Raw genomic sequence first — 9,353 nt, 5'->3', positions numbered from 1 at the left:
TACTTTTGTTTGAAGAGCTGGTCGACATTGGAGAGATTTCGATTTACTGCAGTTGACGTACATCTAGAAAATTGCAAGTAATCTCTCCACAAATCGTGTTATAGCAAATTTCTCCTCGACGTTTTTTCTTGCATAAGTGATGAATGAAACAAATCATTCGCTTCGCTGGCGCTTGCTTTTGTGATTGACAGTAACCGACACAAAACAAGCGATGACCTCCGTGCTCTAATAAAAGTAAAATTTAATGTTAAAACGAACGAAGTACAAGATTTCGGTCTAAATTCTTTGCGATATGAGTTTAATGATTTCAGAAACATTAGCAGTGTCTGATAGATCACTGTTGCTGTGTCGTAAATACATTCCCCTGTTGCTCCGCATTCCCTTTGGATAATTTTTCTTTCTTTCTTTCCCAGCTGACCAAACTGTGAACGCAATATACTCAATCGAAGAAATTGCGCCGAATGAGGATACAGCCATGGTACTAGCATCAAACGAGAATGTCGTTCTGCTATCGAATGCACAGCAAACTACCCCGATCATTGGCGAAGTGGACAGCACAACTGGTCCGATAATCAGCCCACCACAAGCACAGCATTTGTTACAGCATCACCAGCAGCCCATACCACCGACAACCATAGCTTCTGCCCGAGCAACGACGACCACACCGGCCATCATCGATGCCACCATGGACGAAGAGGAAACGCGTGCGGAAGCTACATTCAAATATACCGTGGAGAATTTCAGTAAACTCAAAGAGTCCGTTCTCTCACCGCCATGCTTTGTCCGGAATTTGCCATGGAAGATTATGGTGATGCCAAGGATGGCTATGGGAAACGATCGCAGTGAAAATCGATCGCTCGGTTTTTTCCTACAATGTAATGGTGAAAGTGATTCGTCGTCGTGGTCGTGTAAGGCGATGGCCGAACTGAGACTACTGTCTTTCAAACTGGACCAAGATCCGTTCGTCCGGAAGATCAACCATTTGTTTTACAGTAAAGAAAACGATTGGGGCTTCTCGCACTTCATTTCATGGAACGAGATTGTCGATCCGGACAAGGGCTACATACAAGATGACTGTGTTGTATTAGAGGTGCATGTTGTGGCTGAAGCTCCACATGGCGTGTTTTGGGACTCAAAGAAACATACCGGCTACGTGGGATTGAAGAATCAGGGCAACGTGTTACATGAATTCGTTACTCCAAACGATGTACTTCACGAATCAATTACGGAAGGCCGTCTATAAAATGCCAACAGAGGCAGACGACAGCAGCAAATCGGTTGCATTGGCACTGCAACGAGTCTTTCACGATTTGCAATTCTTAGATAAACCGGTCGGCACCAAGAAGCTCACCAAAAGTTTCGGATGGGAGGCGTTGGATTCGTTTATGCAACACGATGTGCAGGAGTTCTTGAGAGTCTTGCTCCGACAAGCTGGAGAGTAAGATGAAACGGACTTGCGTCGGAAGGGTACGGGTGCCTAGTTTATTCGAGGGGAAAATGTCCTCGTACATCAAATGCAAGAACGTTGACTACAAGAGTAATCGTCTGGAGACATTTTACGATATTCAGCTAAATATTAAAGGAAAGAAAAATAGTAAGTAGAGTCCCAACTCGTCCCAACTGTCTTCGAATCCATCTCCTGTGACCCACCCTCTGAACAAATTCTTTTTCTTTTCTTTCAGTTGCCGAATCGTTTAAAGACTATATCGCAACCGAAACGCTTGAAGGTGAGAACAAGTACGACGCAGGTGTTCACGGTCTACAAGAAGCCGAAAAGGGTGTGATTTTTGTGTCATTTCCGCCCGATACTCCATCTTCACTGATGCGTTTCCAACCTACGACTCCGTCACCGACAATTCCGTGAAGTTTAACGACCGCTTCGAATTCTACGAACACATTCAGCTGGACGACTATCTACAGAAAAAGGAGAAGGAGCCAGCTAATTACACCCTGCACGCCGTACTCGTTCATTCGGGCGACAATCACGGCGGTCACTATGTGGTATACATAAACCCGCTAGGCGATGGCAAGTGGTGCAAGTTCGATGATGACGTTGTGTCGAGGGTGCACAAAAGCGGAGGCAATCGAGCACAATTACGGTGGTGTCGACGATGACTTGAGTTTGAATGCCAAACATTGCAGCAACGCGTACATGTTGGTGTATATCAGAGACTCGGCTCTGCCGACTGTATTACAAGAAATTAAGGAATCCGAAATACCGACCGAACTCATTGAAAGATTGGCCGAAGAGCGACGAATGGAACAGGTGCGACGACGGGAACGAGCGGAAGCTAACACATATATGACAGTGAACGTTTTACTAGAGGACTATTTCGAAGGGATCCAAACGACCGATTTGTTCGATTTGGAAAAGAACAATTGGCCGACGTTCAAGATGAAGAAGACCCAGCCGATTTTGGAGCTTGTGCAAACATTTGTTGATGCATTTCGAACACCGGCCGGCAAAATGCGTTTGTGGCCGCTGAGTCAGCGTAACAATCAGATCACCCGACCGACACTGTTCGACTATAAGGAAGACGTTTCGAAGAATTTAATCAATTGCGCTGACATGCAGAATCCTTGGACGATATTTTTGGAATTATTGCCGCCCGATTCGCCGCTACAGCAGATGCCACCATTCGACAAAGATCGTGATATTTTACTGTTTTTCAAATTCTACGATCCAACAAATAAGCGGCTGAACTACTGTGGCTTAGGATACTATAATCTTAGTCGGAAGGTGTCCGATTTAATACCGGAAATGAATCACCGCAGCGGTAATCCACCCGACACAGAATTAACATTGTATAAGGAACAGGGCGTAAATGTTGTGCAGAAAATCAATAACCACAACGACACCCTTGAGAATGTATTGAAGGTGAGTGTTTGGTTGGTGGCGAGGATTTTTTTTTTTCAAATTTGATTAATTGTAACCGATGGAAATCGATAAACCGGCGAATGGAAGTGTGAGTCTTTCGGGTCCTCATTAAATTGTCTTCTCTTTTTGTTGTTGCAGGAAATTCGTCACATCACCGACCGGTGATGTCATTATTTTTGAGAAAAAATATCGCGACGAAACGCTTGAATTGCCTACATGTGATGACTATTTTAGGGATTTATTGTATCGAATCGACACCCAGTAACGTTCGTCGACAAAACGAACCCAAATGATGTGGGTTTCTCATTGGAATTGTCGCAACGCATGACATACGATCAAATGGCATCGGCTGTTGGTCAGAAGATCAACGTCAATCCATACGAAATACAGTTTTTTAAGTGTCAGAAGTAAGTGTGGGTCAATGACCAGTGGATGTTTTTTCTGTGATGGGGTCAACGGGCAAAATTAACTTGATTTTTTCCCATTCGAAATTTTTCCAGTTACAAAGATATACCAGGCCATGCATTGCGTTGCTCGTACGACGGTAGTCTTAAGGATTTGCTAGTTTACAACAAATTAAAATCGGCGAAGAAAATCTTCTACCAGCGACTTTCCATGAACATCACAGAATTGGAAAGTAAAAAACAATTCAAGTGCTTATGGGTACGTTGACCGCTATTGTCCGATGTAAAAAGCTTCTAACGGCACGCTTCAATTCACTATTCCAGCTCTCAATTAATATGAAAGAAGAGAAAGAATTGATTCTGTATCCGAACAAAAACGGTACGGTCAAAACGTTACTAGAGGAAGCAGCCAAGCAAATCGAATTGAATCCAGAAGAAGGATCCGGTCAACTACGTATTTTGGAAGTGTCTTCACATAAGTTAATGCCTGGACCACGCGAAGACGATTCACTGGAATGTAAGTGTGACCAGATGGAAATTTTGTTTTTATTTCGGACCGTCGAGCACCAGTCTGGAGCTGGTTGTACACCCGCAAAAAAAAACTAATATTTACAATCCCGTTTTGAATCGGACAGATCTTCAATCGCCTGGGCGAATCGAACATGACGAATCAAAAAACGTATCGCATTGAGGAGATACCACGCGACGAAATCAACCTATCTGAAGACGAACTTCTTATTCCAGTGTCACATTTCTACAAAGATGTTTTTAGTGCGTTTGGCATTCCATTCTATATTAAAATAAAACAGGGTGAACAATTTGCAGCTGTCAAAGATCGTCTACAGAAGAAATTGGGTGTGTCGGATAAGGAATGGGAAAAGGTTTGTTTTTTGCACCAATGTGGATGAAGTTGAAAATGTTTGCTGATTCGAATATTGATTTTGTCCACAGTATAAATTCGCTTTGATCTCGATGGGTCGCGCTGATTATATAACTGACGACTGTGTGATCAATTTGGCCGACTTTAAACAATCACCCAACCAAAGTAAGTTTTTGTTTATATTGATCATGACATGGGTCAGAAATCTTGCGTAGCAATGCTCTAGGTGCTAGGAGAACATTTTGGACTTTGCAATTTTGGGAGAATTCTTTTAGTTTTTCGGCACTAAATTTCGGAACAAGTTTTATGCCAATTTCTAACGGAGAACACTAAATTTGCTCGGAGAAGATTTGCAGGACTTCCAAGATATTGACTCCTTAAATGGGTGCGAAACCCAGATAGTTTTAGACATATAAACCATCAATAATTTGATGCCTCTTTTGAATGCATTTTGATTTGTCGTTCAGGATTAGCTTTACGGGATACAATGATCCTCTAGGTGGCAATAAATTCATCATTCGAAAATGGATCAGGCTTGGACTTTTATCAAAAATTGTCACATTTTCTCGCGAAGTGTTCAACATTTTAAGCCTTAAACATTTCTTGGAAATTTGAGCGATTTTTTAATTTTTGCATACGCTCAAGTGTCAAACTTCTGCTGAGTTCATAGAAAATGTTTACACTTAAGAGTCAATTTGTGAGCAAGTTGTATAAAACATGATAGTAGAGATTGTTACCTGTCGAACGGCATCAATATCTTCCAAGTCGTTCATTGCAGCTTTTTTGTAAACACTTGGAGGGATTCTTTTGAATTTCGACTGACCGAAATCGGCGCTATTTTTTCCGGGACTTTTTCATACTTATATGCCTAGTTAGGCCTTGGTGCCTAGGCCCCAAAACCAGTCTCATATATTTTTGATCTTCCATACCTGGCTGGTTGTAAGTGGCCAAAAGTTGAAAAATTAGGTTTCGTAGTCCGGATTTCATTTCCGTCAGGTGGCGAGGACACGGGCGTGAATGGGTTCGTTGGAAAGCTGAGGTCGAGTACTCCTGGGGCAAATATTATCTTCATAAAATTTGATGATAAACGGCAGAAAATATGACTTCCGGAAAATTTGTCAGAATTGATGTAACCTCAGTGAACTTTGATGAGTGCTGTAACCTCACTAATGCAATTATTTTGGTTAAATTATTACTTATTATGAATGTGGAGGACCTCAGCTTTACAACGATAGGCATATTTAGTAGTTTGCGAACATTTATTGATTGAAAATTGTACTGGTACATCCCTGACTTCGAAAAAGTGTGTCAGCAGCTGTAGCTTGCTGTATAGAAAATGTTTTTTTTTTATCAAATCTTTCCAGTGTACGGAATAATTCGAGGAGAGGAACTGAGTCTCAAACTTCCACTTCCAAGGTTCATTTATCCTGTTAACTCAACCAAATTTTCAGCTACACTCAAATGAGACTTGAATTTATAGTCCAGGTGATATAACGAATCGTCACTGTTATAATATGTGATAAAATTGCTGGATTCTGCTGATTTTTTCAACATGATTTGCGGAACCTGCTCTAAAAGATAATTAAAAGTAAAATTTTCTTACTCGCTTCGGAATTAAAGAATTTCCGAATATTGTTGAAGTGATTTCAAAAGCCCTACCTGTCGTGGATGCTCTATAAGCTTACGTATTTCGGCATACCTCAAACGACTTTATATGTCATGGGTTGACGACTTTATCCGCATGTAAAGTCGAGTTTTTTTAAGTCATGACCAGAAAACGTACTGATTTACACTGTCCGAATTGAGACCTCGATCTCCAAAATGCTAGTGCAATTTTAAAGCTATTAGACGGAATTTTTAGCTATTAACTACAGTCAATAGTAATGGCTGTACCCCACGTATGTCAGGGAAATCATTCAATGTGTAACCTCATTCTACTACCGCCTTTTGAGGCAAACGATTCTCTGGACCATCTTGAGTGCAACCAGGGGCCAGTAGTTTTGTTTGACTTGATATCGTGGCTGTAAATTTTTAGCCAAGACTTGCCTGGGCACTGATTTACGCGACAATTGTTGAAATTGTTGCTAGTTAACTACTACCAACGATTAAATGTTCGATAAATCGTGAGTAAATAGAATATGTTCTCATTCAGGTAATGGTCAATCCAGCGATTTTCTGTGTTGTGAGTTTGAAGGTGTTCTTTAATTTTCATATCAAAGTGCAGTTGAAAAACCTCTAGATTTGTTGATGCGAAGTCGTAAACCCAGAATGATAAAATGATAAAAATTATTGGAAAAACCTAGGAATTTGAACATTTTTGCGCTGTCATGGGTTCATTTACCGCCTGTACTTGTCACTGAAAAATGTTTTCAGTTTCCAGAGCCAGAGTGTCAATCAATTGAATTGAAATTTTTTTCGTTTCCTTTCAGCCGCTTCATCGACACGATCATTTTTAGGATTGGAACATCTTAACAAAACACAGAAACGATCCAGATTTAGCTACCTGGAAAAAGCTATAAAAATCTACAATTGATTTCAGCAAATTTGTAATTGTAAAATTTTATCTAAAACAAAAAAAAAACAAAACAGAAAGAAAATGAAAAGAAAAACCAGAAAAAAGATAATGACAACCGAAAGTGAAGTTAATAATTACACACAATAGATGGCAAATATTGGAGTGACATCTTTTCGCCGAAATTTTTATGAATTATTTTGATAAGAATTTTATTTCTCCTGCTACATTTTAGGATACTGTAACATGTGGTGTATTGTACATCATTCTACGTATACAACAACAGGATACTAAATTTCTTTTTTAAAACAAAATTTCTTTTTATCAAGTTTCCAAACCAATTTTTAATTGTTAATTTTTCGGCACTATAAATCGGAAAATTTGATAAAAGAAAAACCGTGCAAAAAAAATGCGACTTGTCTGACCTATCATTTTGAATGTTGATGAAAGGAAAAAAAAATTATATTTATGTTCGTCTGTCAAGCAATAAAAACTTCTGTTAATTGTTCAGAACGATATCCGATGATGATTTTATTTATTAACTTAACGCTAATTGATACAACATAATAAACAAAGCAAAAGAAATGAAAAGAAAGAAAATGAACATGAAAACGAAGAGTTGTCCTTTATTTATTTTTCTCTTTAATAAAACTTTATAATAAATGTGTAATCATTTGAAAATAAAAAGAAAAGAAAAAAAAAGAAACAAGAAAAAAATAAAATGAAAAAAAATTGTTACAACAAAAAAATTATAAAAAAATATTTAATAATTTCTTGATTAAAAAAAAAACCAATAAAAAGAAAGAAAAATCATTTTAAAAAGATATGAACGGCACACAATGTTCGTTTTAACCGTTGGATTAAAGAAAAAAAAACTGAATAAATTTCTGCGTTGGATTTTATTTTGTATTGAAATTTTTTTGTGTGAAATCAACTATTTGTCTCCTCAATCAGGAGTGTCCTAAATCATATGAAAAAATTGAAGTGCCGACAAGGTTGCGGCCAAGGGCAGCAAACAAATCGTTTTGGTACCTTTACTAGGCCCCATCTTTTGGATGGGTCAGATCCCTTGACTGACTGACTACTTTTCTCAAGAAGATTTTTGTAATCCGAGCAAAAAAAAAAATCACTCTAAAAGTATATAAAAGTATACCAGGGTATGCGTACCCTACTTTCGATACAAAACACGTATATGAGAAATTCCAGCACTTGATCATATACTGGCTCATACGTATTTTCAGTACTTAAGAGCATCGATGATTTGCTGAAAAGTATACATTTGGGTGATTTTTAAATACTGTCTTTTGGTGATATATTTCCACCAAAATTATCATTTTTCAAGTATGTACGACCGCAATAACGACCACGAATGTGTTAGCTTTCAACATAAAATAGATTTGGTTGTAGCAGTTTCACCAACCCTGAGAAAACTGAGCAGTTTATGAAAATTTCGGTACACTGGTCACTTTTTTCAGAACTGGTCAAGTGACTACAACCGAATCTACTTTCTGTTGAAAGCTAATACAGTCGTGGTCGTTATTCACGCCGGTAGTGCGGTCGAAATTCAAAATGGAAAGTGCGGAGGTCTTTCTAACGTAGCGTCATTTTCATACAATGAAGCGTTGAAATGTATTTTTCGGTTCACTTTTTCATCGAATCGTTCACTTAAAATTCAAATTTTAGGCACACTTACGGCATGAATTGCGGTCGTGTGTTTTGAAAAAAGGATTCTGATGAAAAAGATACCATCAAAAAGGCAGCACGAGATACAGACCCTGGAAAGAGGCGAATTTCTTGCTTACATATTGAATAAAAATGAAACTCGTGTGATTACCTCGCTTCGCTCTGGCCGCAAAGTTCACACTCGTCCAAACTTTAATTTTTTTCTTATCATCGATATAAAGATATTACACACACAAAATTTTGGAATGAATCCTAGAATATTACTCCAGTATATTCCATTAACGAGCTTAACCCAAAAATGTCTTTCTTAGTGGGATAATTGTCTTTTGTGGACCATTAAGAATTACTCAACTAATAACACGATAATATCACGGGACGATACAAAAATTCTTTTAGGAATATCTCTGAGATCCCCCGACCGTCATAGCCCAACTTTGAACTTATCATCGGGAATGGAATTCCCCGTCAAATAAAAAAAGTTTTTGAAATCCGTTGAGGATTACGTCAAGCTATCGTGTTATCTCGGAACGAGACAAAAATTCTTTTGGGAATATCTCTAAGATCACCAGCCCGTTACGACCCATCTCCGAACGTAGCCTTCGTAATTTTATTCCCTGTCGATTAAAAAAAAGTTTTTGGAAATCCGTTGAGGATTACGTCAAGTTATCGTGTTATTAAGGAACGAGACAAAAATTCTTTTGGGAATATCTCTAAGATCACCAGCCCGTTACGACCCATCTTCAAACTTAGCCTCAGCAATTTAATTCCCCGTCGATTAAAAAAAAGTTTTTGGAAATCCGTCGAAAACTACTCGAGTTATCGTGGAATCAAGCGACCAGACAAAAATTCTCTTGAGAATATCTCTAAGATCACCCGTCCGTTATAACCCATCTTCGAACTTAACCTGAGGAATTTAATTCCCCGTCAAATAAAAAAAAGTTTTTGGAAATCCGTCGAAAACTACTCGAGTTATCGTGGAATCAAGGGACGAGACAA

General features: G+C 38.7%; 1 pseudogene; it reads left to right on the top strand.

The window, feature by feature from the left end:
* The first annotated feature begins 394 nt into the window (after nt 1-394).
* On the top strand, nt 395-7,070 carry LOC119083461 (annotated as a pseudogene).
* The last annotated feature ends 2,283 nt before the right edge of the window (nt 7,071-9,353 follow it).

Source organism: Bradysia coprophila, unplaced genomic scaffold (genome assembly GCF_014529535.1).
Source record: "Bradysia coprophila strain Holo2 unplaced genomic scaffold, BU_Bcop_v1 contig_674, whole genome shotgun sequence".
Taxonomy (NCBI): Eukaryota; Metazoa; Arthropoda; class Insecta; order Diptera; family Sciaridae; genus Bradysia; species Bradysia coprophila.
The sequence above is the reverse complement of the archived record's forward strand: the minus strand, read 5'-3'. Positions and strand labels throughout refer to the sequence as shown.